This window comes from Dermacentor variabilis, chromosome 6, assembly GCF_050947875.1.
Source record: "Dermacentor variabilis isolate Ectoservices chromosome 6, ASM5094787v1, whole genome shotgun sequence".
NCBI classification, from domain to species: Eukaryota; Metazoa; Arthropoda; class Arachnida; order Ixodida; family Ixodidae; genus Dermacentor; species Dermacentor variabilis.
Window position 1 is genome coordinate 194,831,732 of NC_134573.1, and position 22,095 is coordinate 194,853,826.

The window sequence follows — 22,095 nt, forward strand, 5'->3', positions numbered from 1 at the left end:
ACAGAGGTCGTAGCGTTGTTTCTGCTTGTCTTGAGACACTTGTAGACGAGCGCGCGCAACTTAGCGAGCATGGTCTGCATGGGCGATTCCATCACGGGCATAATCGCTAGCTTTAGCTGTGGCGGACGGAAGCACAGTGTCCAGTGGTAGCGTTGGTTCGCGGTCAAACAAGAGGTAAAACGGGGAAAAGCCAGCAGTTTCGAGACGGGAAGAGTTGTATGCAAAGGAAATGTAAGGTAGAGCCAGGTCCCAGTCTCAGTGGTCGTCTAAAAAGTATTCTGTAAGGGTGCGGTTCAAACGCTCAGTGAGGCCGTTCGTTTGGGAGTGGTAGGAGGTGGTAAATTTATGCTGTATTGAGCAGGCACGCATGATGTCGTCAATAACTTTGGCCAAAAACGTACGGCCGCGGTCTGTAAGCAATTGACGCGGAGCACCATGCATCAAAATAATATCATATAGGAGGAAGTCCGCAACATAGGTTGCGCAACTGGTCGGAAGAGCACGGGTTACGGCATAGCGGGTCGCGTAGGCCGCCGCGAGTGCAACCCACTTGTTTCCTGATGTAGATTCCGGAAATGGGCCGAGAAGATCCAAGCCGACACGATGAAAGAGCTCGGAAGGGATGTCGAGCGGCTGCAGGTAACCAGCGGGTAGCTGGGAAGGCTTCTTGCGTCGCTGGCAAAGTTCACAAGCGGCGACGTAACGTCGCACGGAACGGGCAAGGCCCGGCCAGAAAAAACGTCGACTTACACGGTCAGAGGTTCGAGATACGCCGAGGTGTCCTGCCGTTGGTGCGTCGTGAAGCTCTTCTAGAACGGTTGAGCGGAGGTGTTTGGTTATGACAAGTAGGAACTCAGAGCCGTCCGGATTAAGGTTGCGACGGTACAGAGCACCGTCGTGGAGGACGAAGAGGCTTAGAGTGCCATCGGCCGGAGAGTGTTCAAAACGGTCGATGAGTGCTCTGATATAGGCGTCATGACGTTGCTCGTCGGCGAAATGAAGCAGCTGTGATAGAGAGAATACGCAAGCAGCACTGGTAATATCGGAGGAGTCAGGATCGTCAACAAGGTAACGCGACAAGTTGTCAGCGTCTTCGTGCAGGCGGCCAGACTTGTAGACCACGGAATATGAAAATCCTTGTAGCCTCAAAGCCCATCGACCAAGCCGGCGTGTAGGATCTTGTAGCGAAGAGAGCCAGCAGAGAGCATGATGATCCGTGACTACGGGAAAAGGGCGACCGTAAAGGTAAGGACAGAACTTCGCAATCGCCCAGACAACAGCAAGGCATTCTCGTTCCGTAATGGAATAGTTGCCCTCCGATGGTGCTAGGAGGCGGCTCGCATAAGCAATAACGCGATCCTCGCCACGCTCACGCTGGGCTAAGACGGCACCTACGCCATGACCGCTGACATCTGTACGTAATTCTGTGGGGGCATCAGGGTCGAAGTGGGCGAGAATGGGTGGTGAGGTTAGAAGATTGACGAGACGAGAGAAGGCGGCGGCTTCTGCAGTACCCCACGTGAATTGTACGCCTCTCTTCAAAGGATTAGTTAGGGGCCTAGCAATTGTTGCAAAATCTGGAACAAAACGACGAAAGTACGAGCACACCCCTACAAAACCTCCAGTCTGCGGCTGTCTTCAGAACCGGAAACTCTCGGACAGCGCAAGTTTTGTCGGGATCAGGCTGTACACCGGAAGCGTCAACGAGATGGCCCAGAAGAGTAATTAGTCGGTGGCCAAAACGACATTTGGACGAGTTAAGTAGCAGCTTTGCCTTTCGAAATACATCAACTATAGTTGTGAGACGCTCAAGGTGAGTGTCGAATGTTAGCGAGAAGACGATGACGTCGTCGAGGTAGCAGAGGCATGTGGACCATTTGAAACCTTGGAGCAAGGAATCCACCATATGCTCAAAGTTGGCAGGGGTGTTGCATAATCCAAACGGCATTACTTTAAATTGGTATAGGCCATCAGGTGTGATGAACGCGGTTTTTTCTCTGTCCATATCGTCAACAGCAATCTGTCAGTATCCCGAACGAAGATCAATAGACGAGAAATAGCTGGAACCGTGCAGGCAGTCAAGGGCGTCGTCTATAAGTGGGAGCGGGTAGACGTCCTTCTTAGTAATGTTGTTCAGATGACGGTAATATACACAGAAGCGCCACGTGCCGTCCTTCTTCTTAACCAACACAACAGGTGACGCCCAGGGACTCTATGAAGGCTCAATTATGTTTTTATCTAGCATTTTGTTCACTTCATCTTGAATTACTCGGCGTTCCGACGCAGAAACTCGATACGGTCGTCGGTGAATAGGCGCAGCATCGCCAGTAAGAATCCGATGCTTGACCGCGAGCGTCAGGCCTAAAGGGCGATCGTCGAAGTCGAAAATATTGCGGTAGGACGATAATACTTCGCAAAGGTCTTCAGCCTGCGTAGAGGACAGGTCTGTCGTGTGAGTGGAGGAAGCGGGCGGAAGGGGTGGAAAACGTTTAATTGGGCAGATTTACAAAGCACGGTCACACTGTGCAAGGCTGAAAACCCCGGCTCTCCTCTCTTGTTCGGAAAAACATCCAACGAATCTCAGGGTTGCTTGACCTGGTCTCTGAATACAGCTATGTTTAGAGCTGAAGCTCACGTCGAACCCCACCTAGAAGTCCAAGTCCACTTGGAAAAGAAAAACTACTCTTGCATCGACAGGTCATAGCCTTGTAGATGTCGGGTTCGTGTGCGATGACGTAAGGGGCGTCGACTTGGACGGTGCGCCGAGGCTTCATCTACATGTGAAGGTGAGGTATGTGCGTCTAAAAGTTCAGCGGTGGCGTGCGTGAACAGGGACGTGGTCCTCGGGCGGCAACTCGGCGGAGGCTGGAGTAGGGCTCAGTTGGCTGAGCCAGGATTGGGTCGAAGTATGGTAGACGATACCTCCTCATCTGGCTTACATGAACAACTCGAGTATCCCAAACGTTGCTGGGCAGTTTACGCTCAGGTTCTGTGAGCAATGGGCTGGCATACTCGATCACAGTCTCTTTGCTGTTTTTCTTTTGGGTGAGCACTGCCCCAAGTGCTGTAGCAGATGCGTCTGTGGCGACTGTCGTAGGTGCATCAGCGTCAAAATGGTCCAGTATTGGCGCTGATGTCAGTGCAGAGCGAATAGTGTCAAAGGCCTTCTGGAACTCAGGTGTCCACTCGAACACAACAGTGCAAATGGCGGCTTGGAGAGGCGCAGCAATTTTCGAAAAGTTACGTATGAAGCGTCTGTAGAAATTGGCTGTTTGGAGCCAGGAGAGCACCTAATTGACGTTTTTGGCACTGGTATTCGCAGGAGTGCTTCAATTTTTGAGGGGTCTGGTTGCTTGCCTTGTTCCGAGATCAGAAATCCGAGAAAGTTCACTGAAGAAACTACAAACCTGCACTTCTTCAGGGAAACATTGAAGCCGGCCCGCTTCAGTAGAGTCAAAGTCTCATCCAGAAGATCTAGGAACTCCGAGAAGGTGTTGGCGAAGATGATGATGTCGTCCAGGTATGTGCGTACACATGATGTGGACTGTCGAGGCTTTAGCTGAGAAAATATTTTGTGCATCGCCTTTTGAACGGTGGAAGGTGCGTTCTTGTACCCAAAAGGCATTCGAGTCCATTTTAAAGTGCCCTGCTGCGTGATGAATGTGATTTTCTCTTGGTCTTCCTCTTTCACTCTGATTTGCCAGTATGCACAACACAAATCCAAGACCGCAAACAGGGAGTTTCCCGCAAGGTCATCAAAACTGTCATCAGCTCGGGGAAGTGGCTGCAAGACATTCACTGTCATTTGGTTCAGAGGTATATAATTCACACGCAGCCTCTCTGTGTCGTTTTGCGTCACTACCACTGCTGGGAAGCCCCATGGGCCATAGGATGGTTTGATGATGTCGCTCTCAAGCAGAGTCGTTCTCTGACGCTCGAGAAATTGTCTATCACTGGCTGTGTAACGGTACGGCTGTCGACAGTAGGGCTTGGCGTCAGGCAGCAGCTTGATCTCGTGTTCGATGCCTTCATAGAGACCGATGTCTTCAGGGCTGGTGCTGAAAATACCAGCATGTCGTTGTAAAATGGGCTTCACGGCTGCTTGTTGTTCAGGATTGAGCTGAGCTCCGAGGCAGATGTCAGTCGGGGGACGGTCAGGGACGTTATCAAGTGGGTCTGAAGGCAACGGGCTAGAGGACCTTGTCTGGAGTGGGCTTGCTGGGCATGTGGTTTCCAGTTGAACTAGGGCTGCCTTGTTGAGCTGGCTCCACAAGGGTTCATTCTCGTCCGGCTCATGCTCGAATTGAAGCGGCTCTGCCCTGGGCTGCGAGGGGTCAAAAAGTGACAATGCAGATGTTGTCAAAATTACTGCATTTGACATCCTTGGCAATAGTTCCTTTTTGCACTGTACGACAACGTTGGTAGATGGTTGGCAGATCACAGGCAACTTTGGAGGTTTGAAGTGCAGTTCAGCTTGAGCTGCGTAAAACCAATCCTCTCCTAGAATGAGGGGAAGGGCGTTCCGTTCAAGGATGGCTGCTTCGACAACTGCAGATAGAGGTCCAATGGTGATCCTCAAAAAGACAGATCCTTCCGGCATGACGGAGCTTCCACCAATGACAAGCAAAGTTGGCTTGGTCCACGGTTCGATGTTGAGGTTTGATGCTAAGTTTGCTGAAAGAATGGTGACATTTGAGCCGCTGTCTGAGAAAGCACGGATTTATCCCAGTGCTTTGACTTGAGCGGTAGCGACAGCACATCTGAACTTGGATCCATAGAGGGTGTCATCGACACGGCCAACACCGGCTGTTGGTGCTTTGGGGACTGTCGGCTTGTTGACACCAGAAGCTTGCTTTGGTGAAGTACATTTACTTGCAAGGTGACCCTTCTCTTGACAGTTGTAGCACACCGCATCTCTCAAGTCTTGTGCTCTTCTGTATGCTGGTGAACCATACTTAGCTCAAATGGCTTCGTACCTCGACTCTTGGTCCGCAGGTGGTAGGCTGTTAATACGAGGAGGCTGCGTCATCCCTGTGGTGTACTGGAATGTCGATGGTCGAGCAGTCTGCGAGGAATTCACAGTACTGTCGATTCTGGCAGTAGCACTCTGGAGCTGGGGGCGTCCCGGCTGTCTTGCGAATTGCTCTGCTGGCTGCGGAGATCTGATCAGGCGGGCGTGGTCCAATGCTTTCTCCCTTCGGACACAATGCTGAGGAAGTCGTCCACGGTACGAGGTCGCTGAACAGTGATAGATGTGGCTACCTGGTCGTCGCGAATACCTTGAACAGGGAATTCGATGAGTTCCTTGCCAGTAATGGGACCTGGACAGCGTGACATGATCTTGAGCTTTGCAAAGGTGTACTGCTGCAGGCTCTCCCCGGCTTTTTGTGTGAGGGCTGTGACCTTCTGTTGCCACTGTATGATCAAAAGTTGCTCGCCGAATTGTTCATGTATTCCGGCCTTCCAGATGGGCCATGTGGTAAGCTGTCGCCCTGTTGAGGCATGCCAGTCTGCTGCGACTCCACGTAGCCTTCCTTGCGCGATGGCGAGGAGAGTTGGGTCTTCCCATCGTGCAATTCGTTGGATGCGCTCGAGCTCTTCGATCCAGTGCTTGGAAGTAGGGGCACCACTTCCACTGAAGGTAGGCAGCGAAGCTGAGAGTTCTGGTAGCGTTGTCAAGTGCACTGGGTTCACGTGAGTTGCTATCGTGGTCATCATAATGACCATGTTTTGGTGAAGAAAAGCTGCCATGCACTGCATGTTCTCTGCTGGGTCTGACGTGAAGGTTGGCACGGCTGGGAATGGCGTCGTAGGCGCTGGCATGGCGGGAATGACGCTGAATTTGCGGGCACGCATGGTGCGGGTTCGTGGTTTGGCGGTGGGTCTTGCGCGGTATCAACCAGAAGTCGGTCGATTAGTTGCTCCTTCTTGCCGGTTGTGGAGAGGTTTCGGCGTTGCAGCTCAGTTTTAATCAACTGTGCATTCAAGGTGGCGAGGTCTTCTGCGGTGGCAACACGCCAGTTGATGAACGATATCGTTGTTGACACGCCGGGCTGGGTAGGCTTAGGCTTGGGGTAGGCTAGGTAGGCTTAGGGTTGGCGTTCAACAGCGCTCAGTCGAGGGCACGACGACTTACTTGGCGGCGAAGTGACTGTGGCAGGTTGCGGATGTCGACTGCGCCATGTGTGAGCGGAGGAAGCGGGCGGAAAGGGTGGAAAACGTTTAATTGGGCAGATTTACAAAGCACGGTCACATTGTGCAAGGCTAAAAACCCCGGCTCTCCGCTCTTGTTCGGAAAAACGTCCAACGGCTGTCAGGGTTGCTTGACCTGGTCTCTGGATACAGCTATGTTTAGAGCTGAAGCTCACAGTCGCAACCATTTTCTTTATGTTGGGATCGGCGCCCGAGGCTGGCGCAAGGGACATGCTAAGCTCGCGAGAACCACCGGCCGATAACGCTGCCACGTATTGGTCGCCGAGATAAAAGATGACATTGGAGAGCATAATCGTTGGGTCCCACCTGTTATTAGCACTGGCGTGTTCTTATAGCTTGATCCAGTCGTAGACATCCTGTCCCTCCAGGCCAGAGAACACACCTGCGTCTCGATGTGGGGCAACTGTGACGATTGGAGCAGTCGGACAAGCCGAAGCCGTTGCAGAGGCGGGCTCGTCACCGGGAGGCATGGTGACAAGCTCGGTGTGCCGACCGCTTAGGAGTTCCGTGGTGAGGACGGGGATCGCTGACCTCCACCAGAATGTTACGTGTAGAAAGACACAGACGGAAAAGGCTATTTACAGGCTGTTTACACTTACACTGGAGTGGAGCCAGAGCACCAGGCCGACATTCGCTCGCGCCAAGGGCACAGACCCACTTCATCATCATTCTCGCGGCGGCTCGTCTCGTGAGCATAGCTCGATGATATCGTAATAATATTTACTGAAAAATGTTTGTAGTCGAAGATTCAGGGCACTCTTGAACGCCTTTGATAGAACAGGTAAGACAGATATCGGCCGGTAAGTTGTCATTAAATGTTTATCACCTCCTGTGTATATAGGGCATACACGTGCTATTTTTAGACAATAAGGAAATATACCCCTTTCAAACATTCTGTTTATGATGTGGACAATGACAGGTGCAATTATATCCGCAATATATTTCATTGGTACTCGTTTCACATCATCATACCCAGCAGAGACGTTGTTTTTTACTTTAAACAGCAGCTGCACAACTACAGCAGGTGTAACCGGTGTAAGCATCACTGAGTAAGTAAGACTGCATTTATTCACTAGAGATGCGGCCATGGGTTCCCCCTTGTCGGCTTGCTGGGTACTGGAGACGAAATATTCATTCAGAGCAGCACGCCAGTGGCTGTCTTTGTTTATCTCCGTGTTCTGTCTTTTCGTAGACGTTAAGTCTCTAACTTCATTCCAAACTTTCCTAGGGTCATTTTTTTATTCGAGCACATAACCGTTCATACTATATAATTTCTGCTTACTTGAATTCACCGTTGACCTTATTTCTGTATTTTTTGAAATCAGTCAACAATTGCGCACTCCTGCATTTTACAAACAAGCGATATATTTTGTTTTTTCTTATCATTTTTGGCAAAGCAGCATTTATCCAGGGTTTTCGCATTTTCTTGCTCCTCTGATTGTACAATTTCAACGGAAACGCTGGGTCGTAGCACGTTATCATTTTATGAAAGAACAATTCGTAGGCTGGGGGGGGGGGGCGCATTTGTATCTTTGTTTTTCAAGTACACGTGACCAGTCTGTTGATAATCAGAGCTATGAAATTTTCTAATGCGCTTGCATGGAAACTACGAATCTGTACTTTCTTCCTCCTTCCCCTCGTTTGTGCGCGTAAGGAATGAAACAAAACACAGGCAGGTGACCCCTTATCTGAGCGGATAACAGTCCCGCAAGGCAGTCAGTTGGGTGCACATTGGTTATGCATATATCAAGCAAGGTAGCTGTTGGCGCCGTTAGCCTCGTGGGTTCCGAAATTACGTTTGTGTACATGAACGAATTGATTAGACCATTGAGCTGTCTCGATGATATGTCGTCCGAACAGCTTATTTATATTTGCGTCACCCATGACGATAAAGCGGGAGGACGCATGGCTCAGGAAATGTACCTGTTGTAGGTAATCAAAGAACGTCAGTTCGTTTCCCAACGGTGGGCGATACATAACCACAACTGTGACATAGTCTAAGCGTACCATTTACACATTCCACATTATTCGTTACAAGTTAAAATTCAGAAATTACCGCAAGTACACGGCACTGTTTAACATAGACAGCCCCGCCACCTCCTCTGCACTTTGTTCTTACTAACCCATGGTATGCGTCATTTTCACAGTACGGGGGGTTATCATTCACAATAAGCCATGTTTCACAATACAATAAGATATAAAAATTACGCGCGATTGATCCGAATAAGCAATTCAGTTTGTCTTCTGTTTTTTATGCTCCGCACGTTCACGTCACACATTTTTAGCAATTTTCTGGTATGCGACAATAACTTATTGAACGACTGAATATCATAATATGTGCAGTTCATACGGTGAAACTAACTGTATAAAAAGAAATAAGAGAAGTAGGCCATGACGCTCACGTTGTCATCTTATCAATGTCTTCCAAAGTGGCGATTCGAACAGCTGGCAAATTTTCGTCCTTGCGTAGGAACACCTCGCCGCCAGCCGTCAATACGAACCGCCATCTCAATTCCTTCTTCCTTTCTACTACGGCACCAAGAAGTTTAGGAACACCTTTGAGGATGATTGAAAGCCCCGTGCCATTGCATTGATTCTGCTTTTTTAGCTTTTCTAAGAAAGGCATTCCTATTGGTTCTGCGGAACAAACCGAACAACGATATTCGCTTCATCATGTCGAGCAATAGGCACTCGGTGGCAGATGTCGATATCAGCCTCTAAGAGCTCTTCCTTAATCAGCTCGCCAATTTGCTTCACAACGACTGGTGGTTCGCTTTCTAGTGGAATACCTTTTATCTCAATGTTATTTGAACGTTCATATCGTTCCAGTTCCTCAATTATCTATGATAGCTTGGCATTATCAGCGCGAAGATCCTGGTTTAGTTTTAGAACCTGCTGTATTTCTGCTTTCAGCTTAGTAACGTCTTGAAACTTATCTTTGATGCCCCTCAAGTCTGCCCTGAGCTCCCGCCTCAAATCTTCAATGGCCTTAGCCTCTTTCAACATTGCACAACAAAAGTGTACGTCAATGCACTAACAACATGCACCAGTTACAAGAATCAAACAAGGACAAGAAAGCTGATAGGTTCGGCAGCAGTGCACAGATTCTATGACTTATTGGCTAAATAAGGATATTCCGCTGATCTGCAAAAGCAGTGGCAATATTTATATGTGGATTCGTAGTGCACTGCTGCCGAACTGAGACAAGTGTTTGCTCCGTTCGCGGTTTCGTGCTGAGGTGTGGCGCTCGTCCGACCCTTGCGCAGTCGCAGAAGAGTAGCTCCGGCCATGTGATCCCGATCACTGTTGTGTAGACGCACGCGGCACAGCAGCCGTCAGGAGGGGCGATAGCACATTGGTCGAGTCTGGTTGCGCGCTGCAAAAGCAGTGGCAATATTTAGATGTGGCTCCGTAGTGCACTGCTGCCGAAGTGAAGAAGGAATGAATAGCCGTCCACCGGGAAACGCCTGTCCGTAGTGAAATTCGCTCCTCTCCGAGCGTGTCTGCGAGTGCTCACTCTAGCCCAGCGGTCTGCAAGCTTTTTGGCCAGAGGGCCAGAGTGGCGACCAGTTGTGGCGTCAAGGCCAGGACAACAAAAACCTAAATAAACATTTGTGAAAAGGAACTAGTAAAATTAGTAAAGTCACCGTACCGAATCAGCGAAGTACGCATTAGCACGACTATTAATTAGCGAAGTAACGGCCCCGAATTAGCAAAGCAACGGATACGTAAGATTAGTAGCACGATTACTAATTAATAAAGCAACAGTACTGGGCATAAGCTAAAGATTTTACTATTTTGCTGCAATTATTCGACGTTCTTTATTCAAATAATCTTTTATATTCGTTAGTTATGTGCTCGGCAAGGTGCGCTGCAGTGACCACAGGATGGTAAGAACTCGAATTAGCCTAGATCTGAGGAGGGAACGGAAGAAACTGGTACATAAGAAGCCGATTAATGAGTTAGCGGTAAGAGGGAAAATAGAGGAATTCCAGATCAATCTACAGAACAGGTATTCGGCTTTAATTCCGGAAGAGGACCTTAGTGTTGAAGCAATGAACAACAATCTTGTGGGCATCATTAAGGAGTGTGCAATGGAAGTCGGTGGTAACTCCGTTAGGCAGGATACCAGCAAACTATCGCAGGAGACGAAAGATCTGATCAAGAAACGCCAATGTGTGAAAGCATCTAACCCTACAGCTAGAATAGAACTGGCAGAACTTTCGAAGTTGATCAACAAGCGCAAAACAGCTGACATAAGGAAATATAATATGGATAGAATTGAACATGCTCTCAGGAACGGAGGAAGCCTAAAAACAGCGATGAAGAAACTGGGAATTGGCAGGAATCAGATGTATGCGTTAAGAGACAAAGCCGGCAATATCATTACTAATGTGGATGAGATAGTTCAAGTGGCTGAGGAGTTCTATAGAGATTTATACAGCACAAGTGGCACCCACGACAATAATGGAAGAGAAAATAGTCTAGAGGAATTCGAAATCCCGAAGGTAACGCCGGAAGAAGTAAAGAAAGCCTTGGGAGATATGCAAAGGGGGAAGGCAGCTGGGGAGGATCAGGTAACAACAGATTTGTTGAAGGATGGTGGACAGATTGTTCTAAAGAAACTGGCCACCCTGCATACGCAATGCCTCATGACCTCGAGCGTACCGGTATCTTGGAAGAACGCTAACATAATCCTAATCCATAAGAAAGGGGACGCCAAAGACTTGAAAAATTATAGACCGATCAGCTTACTGTCCGTTGCCTACAAAGTATTTACTAAGGTAGTCGGAAATAGAATCAGGAACACCTTAGACTTCTGTCAAGCAAAGAACCAGGCCGGATTCCCTAAAGGCTACTCAACAATAGATCATATTCACACTATCAATCACGTGATAGAGAAATGTGCGGAATCTAACCAACCCTTATATATACCTTCCATTGATTACGAGAAAGCGTTTGATTCTGTCGAAACCTCAGCAGTCATGGAGGCATTGTGGAATCAGGGGGTAGACGAGCCGTATGTAAAAATACTGAAAGATATCTAGCGGCTCCACAGCCACCGTAGTCCTCCATAAAGCAAGCAACAAAATCCCAATAAAGAAAGGCGTCAGGCAGGGAGATACGCTATCCCCAATGCTATTCACGGCGTGTTTACAGGAGGTATTCAGAGACCTGGATTGGGAAGAATTGGGGATAAAAGTTAATGGAGAATACCTTAGTAACTTGCGATTCGCTGATGATATTGCCTTGCTTAGTAACTGAGGGGACCAATTGCAATGCATGCTCACTGACCTGGAGAGGCAAAGCAGAAGAGTGGGTCTAAAAATTAATCTGCAGAAAACTAAACTAATGCTTAACAGGCTCGGAAGAGAACAGCAATTTACAATAGGGAGCGAGGCACTGGAAGTCGTAAGGGAATACATCTACTTAGGGCAGGTAGTGACGGCGGATCCGGATCATGACACGGAAATAATCAGAAGAATAAGAATGGGCTGGGGTGCGTTTGGCAGGCATTCTCAGATCATGAACAGCAGGTTGCCATTATCCCTCAAGAGAAAAGTATATAATAGCTGTTTCTTAACAGTACTCACCTACGGGGCAGAAACCTGGAGGCTTACGAAAAGGGTTCTACTCAAATTGAGGACGACGCAACGAGCTATGGAAAGAAGAATGATAGGTGTAACGTTAAGGGATAAGAAAAGAGCAGATTGGGTGAGGGAACAAACGCAAGTTAATGGCATCTTAGCTGAAATTAAAAAAAAGAAATGGACATGGGCAGGACATGTAATGAGGAGGGAAGATAACCGATGTTCATTAAGGGTTACGGACTGGATCCCAAGGGAAGGGAAGCGTAGCAGGGGGCGGCAGAAAGTTAGGTGGGCGAATGAGATTAAGAAGTTTGCAGGCATTGCATCGCCACAATTAGTACATGACCGGGGTTGTTGGAGAAGTATGGGAGAGGCCTTTGCCCTGCAGTGGGCGTAACCAGGCTGATGATGATGATGATGATGATGATGATGATGATGATGATGATGATGATGAATTGGTCAAACGTTTTCAGGCTGCACCCACTTCACCTGCCTTTCACGCGACGTCACAAAACCGCAAAAACTCACCGCGTCCATGTGACTTGTATGTGTTAAAGATGCATTAATGTGCCGAACAAAACTGAATTTTCTTCTCACTAGCCATAGGCGGCGCCGTTCTGAAAGGAATAACAGATGGCTGCGGCGGATCGCTCAGGCATATGCTACTTGCATCTACCGGAGAGCATGGGTTTATTTCAGTATAATAATACTTTTTGCGTAGCCGTGTAACGTTTTTGAGTACTTTTGGCACGTTTAAAAGCTCGTTCTGCCAACTCTTCTTTGCTGAGGATCCGTTTTAGCGTCATTCTTAAGCTTCCGTTGCACGCCGCCGCGATTTTCGACCAGCCACCGCAAGCTAAGTAAGGGAAAGCGGACCAATCGCAGACGCTGGCACCACCCTCTTCATCCCGTTATCGATTTTCATTGCAATGGCTCGGCTCCATCGAATCCCTATAAACTTGCGCATGCTCCTCGCCTCCTGTCAGCCAATTAGATAAGACAAGCCGCTCGGTTCAGGCAATGTTATTCGTTTTTCAAGCAAACAAAAGTGACCTCCTATGAACGAGAAGAGCGTTTGATTGGTCTGTTCAAACAACCCTGCGGGTGACCGCCCGATGCTTGCGTCGGCGGTTACGCAAATTTGACGTCAGGAGATTCACACACGCACAAAAAAAAAACATATTGGAATAGGTTTACTTTATAGGGCCCCTGTTTCGTCCGTCATGTTGTCCAGTTCGAGGTGACGACCACTGCGGAGCTCCGTTGTTGTGCTCGTGGGTACCCCACCCCTCTCTCCAATTTGTTACGTTGCAGAAGTCCCATATAAAGATGTATTCACAATATTTACAAGAGAGACAACGATGTATAAACAAGAAGGCTGTCAACACCGATTCCGCATCTACACGGCCAATTGTCTTCTGACTGGCACCACTCTTGGTTGCGCCGTAACAATATCTCTGAGAATCTGGGCACGCAAAGCGATGCTTTCTTTTCTCAGAAGGAAAATGTACATCGCAGATGAAAAAAGAAAATTTTCTATCCGTACGCTTTCCATACCTGAACAAGTAACTTACCGCAATAGAAACCCCAGACACGCGAAAGGTGGACAGCGGGGGCTTTCCTTCCAAGATACCCACAGTACGGGTCTCCGTTGTAAGCTCCGTGCATCCTCGAGTGGATGACACTGCTTCCTTGGCAAGCAAGGAACTTGGATAGGCAGAGCTATTCAAAAAAGCGGCGAGTCATTCCTGGTTCCAAGTCTTTCCAACGTAAGAGAACTGCAGATATTTGGAGTGCGTACTTGAGCCAAATCGATATCGAGGCCTTGGAATTACATAAAAAATGTTCACAATACACTTCCCAGGAAATGTCATCAGCGGAAGGCAGCTGCAGCTTTTGAGTAGCGCATCAGTGGGTGGGAGACACACAAGTCAAAAGCTATCAAGGCGGCAGATAAGATCGCTGTGCAAGTAAGCCTCTCTCTCAGGTGGCGCGTCGGAGGGCCGATTGCATCACCGCGCACGGCAGAATCCTCACCGGAGCCGTGCGGTGATGTTCCACTCCTGCAAGCAGTTCTGCCCGCATGATGCCAAATGGGCGGCTTGAGGGGCGTGCGCGATAAGGAAACGGCACGTTTCAGTCGAAAGTCATTGGCGAGCCTGCGTATCGTGGTCGGATCGGATCGTGCCGCGCGGAAACGAAGCGGCGGCAAAGAGTTCTCCGGTTCTTTACGCTCGAGCAGCGGAAAAAGTGGTCTGAAAACGCACGCAGTATATGAAACGATTGCCTTCTTTACCGGCCCGTCAATTGTCGCAGATATCGTCCCTTTCTTTTCCGCAAACTAAATCGGTATTGCGCGGCCGCCCAAATAAATGGTCTGGCGAAGTTGGTCCTGCAAGTGTGTGCGATGCCAATGCGTGCCCTCTAAGCAACGATAGAATGCGTCCTGCGCTCTTTTACCAATTCCAGATATTCAGCAACGAATTTCAGTGCACAATGCCGGCAATATCGAAACTAAGCGCACCTGGAGCACAGAAAGGACATTCCCGGTGTTAAGTCAAGCGTCCCGCGACGGAGTGCGTCACGAGGTTTGAATGATGGCATGTCGCGTCAGATGCCTGACAGGCAAAGCGGGCAAGCATCTCTTAGATTTGTATTCACTTCTTGCACAAGTTCAAGGAGCGCAGCACTTTTGTCCTTGATTTTACAGCGCAGCTCGCGCCAACTGCACCGCGTTCTTCAATTTGACTTGGTGCAAGGCCAGTTCGGCTCAAGTTTACGGTTCTTATGCAGCCATTACTTTGGAAGTGCACGCACCCCAAAAGTTCTCGATAGCAGACGACATGGAGCAGCGCTAGTTGACTAATAATGGTGCGCTGATGTAAATAACTTCCGCTTTGGTTACATCGTTAAACGGCTTGGAACGATTTCTCTGACACAAAAAAAAAAAAAAGCATCCACGCACACCGTTCCGACGGGGCAGTAGGATATCCCGATAGCGATTATTCCGAAAACGAAAAAAAAAGTACCCTCCCTTTTGCTACAAGCAAATTTGCCGAAAAGTCCTGCACTAAACTGATTGGAAGTGCGTCCAGATTCCAGAAGCATGTCCGCGCAGGAGCCAAACTTTGAGCATAGCATACCTGAAAGCAAAAGATTTCACGAACAACCACAAGGAGCAGCACAAACTCAATAAGCGGCCGTAGAACGATAGGGTGACAACAGCGGACGCTACGACGCAATACGCCAAACGCGTGAAATGCATCGAGGCTTGCACTTTGCTATTCATTTTCCAAATAAACGTTCAGCGTTAGTGCAGGTACTGCACCTGAACTGTCTGATCAGGCATTGCACTGTGCTGCATTTGCAAGTTGCCGTAGCGGAACTAGTGCCGACATTGGAGCTAAACCGAAGGATTATCTGCCACAAGGGGCGCCGACGTTAAGTTTAATATGTTAATCTTTCAATGTGAAAGCATTACATGCCCCGTTGAGCGAAGCTCCGTCTTAGTCGTCGTGACCGAAAGTTGGTACGAAAAATGACCGGCGGTGCGAAGAGTAAGAACACGCAAATACGTGAACTTTCGCAGGGCGGTTCCTGTAAACAACGTAAATTAATAGCTTTGAAAGGACAAGTTGCGCATCTTGATCTCGGTAGGAATGGAGCCCGGGCCTCCGCGAGACGAACACGCTTCCCGGACGCCACGGCGGCTCCGCGGTTCTGGCTGAGTGAACACGTGGCGCTCGTCGTCGGGCACGTGACGGCGCAGCCAACGGGGAGGATGTGGCGCCAGGTGTGTCCAATTGGACGCCACCGAGCGCTCCTTCGAAATCCACGCGGGCAAGCGAGGGCGTTGAGACGCTTGCGGCGTTTCGATTTGGCCTTGCCGAGGCGTAGTTAGAACGCAGGCGGGAGCTTGCGCGGACAAGGAATGTGCAATATCTATATATAGATGTCGATACTTATACACAAAGGGACTCTAATGCTTTCGTATTCCCACACTTGAACAGCCTATCCAGTGATTCTGTCGAATTTTTCTCACGAGGTGTAGCCTTCTAAATGATAACGTAGCTGCCTTTTCTGCGCTTCTGGCGCGCTCCGTTTCGACACTGCCTGCATTGGACTTCGTGTGTTGGTGAATATGCGGAATTAAGTGTGATTTTCAAGATTAAGTAAAGTCCGCCTGCATTGGGCTTCGTGTGTTGGTGAATATGCCGAATGAAATGTTATTTTCAAGATTACGTAAAGTCCGCCTCTATTCCAACCTTTCAAAGTAGATGTACAGCGAATCTGTTGCCGACGTTAGGCAAGCCCAGCCGGCGTTGGACGATGTTAAAGAAGCGCCCACAACACAAACGGCGTACTTCACGCGCGCACGCACGGGTGCACAAGTGCAGGGTACATCCTCATTCTTCCAGTGCAAGTGCATTATTCACTAAAGGAATGTGTAAAAGCAGGATGCGCTGGAAAAATCGTAAAGTACGACATACACACAACTTGCAAATATACTAGCATCAAATTGTAATTCGAATATACGAGACAACATAGTTCTGTTACGCAGAAACTCATACACGAAGCCTTGCAGCTGCCGTTTGTTCTTGGGTGAGCATGCCAAGAAAAATCCCGACCAACTAGAGGGTAATAGCTAATTATAAAAAAATAATAATTGACAGTGCATTTAAATGAGACCGCCGCCAAATTTCACACGTGCACAAGTGCTACCAAGGTTCCAATGAAAAAGATAATTATGAAGTTTTGTAATTAGCCTTTTAAAGCTCACATTGGCAAGCGTATGTCCACCCCGCTTACAAATCCTTTGCAAAAACGATGCGCTCTCTACGCTCATATGAAAATTTGTACAGTCTGGAAAAAGCACCTTGTATACTTATTTAACATACTGTAGCGTAGAAAGTTGTCCGCTACTTGTTCCGCGCCGGAGAGATGAACCGAGCACACTGGAGATCCGTAGACATTTCCTGATTTGATTTATTTGAACTTTGGTTAAACGAATATAAGCATGTACGCACTCGCACAATTCATAACTGCGACATCTCAGCAGCACTCGCTGCGACCTCGTCCCTCGGTGTCTCCGGCGCGAACTGCCCTGGGACCCTCGGGGAACGTCACAACATCCCGCCCGAGAGCAAACAGATCACCAATACCAACTCTTCGTTGACCAGGGCCAATCAGGCCGCACAGATTCAAATCCTCCCAGCCAACCGTTGGCGAACTTCGCCGAGTTTGAACTTGGTGACAGCCGCTTGCCTGAAGAATTATGACCCAAAGAAAAGTAAAGTTGCACAAAAAACTACAGAGACATCCGTTGGGCTTTAGATGAACTGGCGGCGTCTACAAAAAGAAAAACGCACAAAAGAGTCGAGAAGCATCCCCAAACAATTTGAGCAATTAGGAGGCGCCGCTTCCGTCACCAGTACAAAGGAGGGGGGGAGGGGGTGACAGCGCAGTCGGCCGGCCGGACCCTCAGGCGGAACGGGGGGTGCCACGCGTGAGATTCCCCCCAACCGGCCTCCCGACTCGTGGGCGAAAAGACATTTTGAGAGAAAAGCGGTAAGAAAGAAAGGAACACTGCCACACAGCACAGGCAACGAAAAAAAACGTAAAGACAGCTACGCGACAATACGTACTAACAGGCCCCTTCGTGGCGGATCAAGTAAACGGTGTTACAAAATGAAATAAGAGGACGAGGAACTGAATGAACGGGAAAAATCTCCGGGAAAAACGAGGAACATGATTGTACAGTTCTTAACAAATGTACTAGTATATCGTTAAAACTTCTTTCTGGGCGAGTTGGTGCATACTTGGCATAAAAATTCTAACAGCGCAAACACATGCAACAACAAAGTACCAAGGACGAGACACAAGCGCTGGACATTTGTTCAGCGCTTGTGTCTTGTCCTTGGTACTTTGTGGTTGCATGTGTTTGCGCTGTTACAATTTTTATGTCAAGTACTAGTATATGTTGAAAAAGAAATATTTGGCGAATTGAACAAGCAGCAGGATCAAAACAGAAAACGAAGCGAAATGGCAAACAAGGAACAAAACAGGAGAAATGTTGAGAAGAATAAAGTCATCAGCCCTTCCACTCTGTGAAGAAGGACGAGCAGCGAAGCTGTGGTGCGTTTTACCTCTAACGAAGCATCTAGGTATATATATATATATTGTTATTATTATTATTTTATTATTATTAAATTACAGAACGCCCACTGGTGGTAATAGTGTGTACAGGACGCCGGTGGCCAATAAACCCAGCCTTGAGGCGAACGACGATATGCGTTGACCGGGGCGCAGTGAAAGGAGTGCACGAAGCAAAACACGTTTATTTGTAATTTGCGATTGAGCATACTTCCTAGTTAATTAGCTAAATGAAGCTTGGAAATGCTAGAATTTTATCACAGCGCATAAACACGGGGGCTGTTGTCCGTTCACCTCTCGCAGAAAGAAGCCCGCGCGTTGACAGGCAGACGGGAATCGCACAATATCCGCAACTACACTGTGAACTACGTATTAGGAAACGTACACGAAACTCCGCGGCGCAATCTCAGAGTCGTTTAATTGTCATAATTTGTTTCGGGATACTCTCCATAAAACAAGAGTTACACCCGTTTTCTGTAATGGATGGAAAGAACTTTATTTTATATCCGCCAAAGTTTAACGACCCGGGCTCAGGTCCCCCATGAGAGGACTTCGAGGCCTTGCCCTGTTGCCGCCTCTCGGGCCTGCTAGCTGGACCGCCCACTCTTGCGTCTTGAGGTTGGAGCTACGCACAGCGGCGGCCCACTGCGACGCAAGAGCCTCCGTAGCTACTGCCAATTTGACTTATATAACACGATACTCGCACAAGTGTGAGAGCATCGCTCTAGTTGCCTGAAATAACTTTCAAAGAGCACTCGGGTATTGCGCGGCGAAAATGTGTCGCAATCCCACCGGACTGGGGAAGGTTTCTGTCCACAGTTGTCGCAAGACGACTGCCTGGAGACGTTTCAGCTTGGGGTTAGGTGGTGGCAATACCCGCCTGCCTATCTGGTAGTGCTTGGTGATGTCATTGTATCGGACCAAGCGTTCTCTCGTGTTTCGAACCAGGCGTTCCGAACTCGAAGAGGCGGTCTCCGATTCTGCGCGGCGGGTCAGTTCTCGCGCAGAGCGGTGTGCTACCTAGTTCAATTTAGGGGCACCCTCGTCGGTGGGGGTGGCAAAGTGCGCTGGAAACCATCTGATCACTGTGCTATCGAAGTACTGTAAACCAGCTTTCATTAGGATCTGGAGAACTTCAGAGAAAATGCGCCTCCGCGCGTTGTTACGAACTAAGGATTTTCAGTCGCTAAGCACTACTTCGCAGAGGGGTCGGTAAGCGCAAGCGCAATCGCTACCTCTTCCGCTGTTTCTGGGTATTCCATTCTGACACTACACGCATGCTTAAGCCGGGAGTAAACGCCTACGACTACTGCCGTGAACCGGTGTTCTCGTGTGTATTGTGCCGCGTGTACGAAGCGCGTAGTCCTCTTCTCACTAAAGGAGCGCAGCAGTGCCTTGGCACGGGCCTGGCGTCGGCCACCATTATATTCGGGGTGCATGTTTCGGGAGATATGGGCGACGGTCAGCTTTCGCTGAGGTCGGGTGGAATGACCCGTTTCTGACCGTGTTGGACGTGGTAATTGAAGCCTAGTTTCTGCAGGATGTACCGGCCGGTGGTTATCAGGGACATTTGTTCGAGTTGCAAGGCTCTTGCGCATCCACGATTTCCTCAAGTGCGTTGTATACCCCCAGCTGTAGCAGACGAGCAGTGCTTGTGGACTCCGGTAGGCCAAAGGCGATCTTGTATAACTTGCGTATAAGGCTGTTGATTTCCTCCCTTTCGGTGACATACCACTTGTGGAAGGCAGCCACATAAGTAGTGTGACTGGTTGCGAAGGAATGTATGAGGCACCTGACGCTGTCCTCCTTCAAGCCAGCGTGCTTGTATGTAATGCGTTTGATCAGGCAGGTAGCCGCTGTAACCTTTCCTTCAATTTTGCGGAATGCCGAGGATGCGTATCTTCGGGACTCGGTGAATACAGTAGCCATCTTGCGTATAGAGGATTATTTCGTCACATTGGCGTGATTCTCTTGTAGGCTTGGGCCGGCGGCGCGGGTTGTAGAGGAGCAGCTCCGATTTCAATGGAGATAGTCGGAGACCTGTGTCTTAGAGGTAGGTTTCTACTGCACAGACCGCTGCTTGTAAGGTGCACTCTGTGTGACCGTCACTGCCCTTGTCGACCCACAGGGTGATGTCATCTGCATACAAGGCATGATCGAGGCCGTCAATCCCGTCGAGGTAGGCCAGGAGATCCAGCATCACAAGGTTTAAAGGAGCAGGGATATGATCGACCCTTGAGGAGTGTCGGTGCTTCTAAGTGCATGTTCCTCGGATGGCATGCTGTCGACCGCGAGGGTGACTGTTCGGCGCTACAGGAAGTCTCTCATGTAGTTGTAGCTTCGCTCACTTATGTTGAGCTTGTTTATTCGGCTCAGGATTGCTGCATGTGCTACATTGTCGAATGCCTTTTCCAGATCTAGGCCGAGGATGGCCTGGTTGCCGCAAGTTGGATTGTTAATAACCTGGTGGTAGAGCTGGACCATGACGTCTTGAGTGGAGAGGTGTGACCGGAAGACCACCAAGAGGGTGAGTAGGCTCCAGTGTCCTCGATGTCGCGGTTGATACGGTAGACGAACGCGGGCTACATAACCTTGCCAACGCAGGATGTGAGGGAAATGGGCCGAAAATGATCGAGGCTGGACGGCTTGCCTGGCGTCGGTATCAGGATTGCCTTAGAGCGTTTCCACTCCTCTGGCATGCGACCTGCTCGCCAGCATTTGTTGACGTATACTGTAAGAGCGGTGATCGAGGCATCATCGAGGTTTCGTAGAGTCCAGTTCGTAACCTTGTCGGGACCAGGTGCTGATTTTCCATTAAGGTCATGGAGAGCTGCGCGGCTCTCTGACTCGCTTTCTGTAACCATACTTCCTCAGTAGACGGCCATTTAATGACAGCAGACGGGAATTCTTTAACGGTTACAACTTCACTATGAACTAACTATATATGACAAGTAAGTGAGACTCGGCGTAATGATAGAGTCGTCTTAGCTGCCAATTTCAGTGTTATTTCTTTTTCGAGTAGCTACATTAGATTGAGAGCTACAGAACATTCGGGAGAAACTGGACACGGAAGTTTTTTCGTGTCGACGCGACGCGTAGACGCACGGACATCGACCACCGCCGGAGAGTAGCTATATACAGCGTCGCTGTAAAATGCCGACGGAAGCTGCCAGGGAGAGTGTGGTGATCAGATGGCCAAACGATCGACTCGGGGAAGATCACTCCAACGGCGAGATGGCACGAGGTAACGCCGATGAAATAAATGCTTGCGTATACTTCCGAAAATGCGCTTGAAACCGATAACGTTGTGTATCCACTTTTACATGTGCGAATGGGCGTCTACAGCGGTAATGAATGAGACTTTGTGTTGTGAACATTACTGGGAAACATAGCTAAAAGGTCAAATGTGCGGCGCAGGTCGAGAGGACCTGGATAGATATCTTGTTTAATATCAGTGAAGCTGGATTCACGGCAATAGTTACTAAATATCAGTCAAGAAGCTCTACATTCTGGATGGATTCTAATGCGCAGATAAGGTATAGTTCTGATGAGCGAACCATATATATGAGGCAAGCTCAAATGCTGTTCGAACAAATGTAACACAGACGAGTTCATGAACGTTAGTTGGGGAGCTGCGCGAATTTCGTCGTATGTACCAAGAGCTTTCGATGCTTTCGCACATACGTAAGTTATATGCGTAGACCATGAGAGAATATGTACGAGAGCGACTTGTAAAATTCATAAGACGCGCGCGATATGCTTTCGCTTGCTGTAGTATGTTTAGCAGAAAGGCTACTCTTTGCAAAACCACGCTGCATCTGGGGATGGGTTCAGGACCAGTAGCTGCACCAGTTGTTGCGTTAAGATCATTTTGGAACACGCGGTCATCGTCGGAATTTATGATTGTCTAATAATTATTGCAGTCATCTGCAAAAAGTATCCGCAACGAAATTATGTTAACAGATAAGTCATTAATACAAATTAAAAGAAGTAAGAAGCCGATAACATAAACAGCCGCGAAATATGCATGAGCTACACGTGGCTGCTCAGTGCAACCAAACAAGAAAACGCTGTGTGCAGAAATAGTATTCCCCGATTGTGCAAACTAATTAACGTTTGCGTAGCATAGTTCCATCCC

General features: G+C 48.7%; 1 long non-coding RNA gene across 7 annotated transcripts in view; it reads left to right on the forward strand.

The window, feature by feature from the left end:
* Nucleotides 1–22,095, forward strand: part of LOC142586037 (uncharacterized) — a 415,255-nt gene that overhangs the window by 124,892 nt on the left and 268,268 nt on the right. For 4 of the 7 annotated variants that reach the window (XR_012829184.1, XR_012829187.1, XR_012829186.1 and 1 more), the window contains exons 3-5: nucleotides 19,935–20,010; nucleotides 20,086–20,136; nucleotides 20,373–20,484. This is a non-coding gene — a long non-coding RNA (uncharacterized LOC142586037). Of the gene's footprint in view, nucleotides 1–19,934; nucleotides 20,011–20,085; nucleotides 20,289–20,372; nucleotides 20,485–22,095 lie in introns of all 7 variants that reach the window. The other 3 variants (XR_012829189.1, XR_012829190.1, XR_012829185.1) reach the window with 2 other exon arrangements.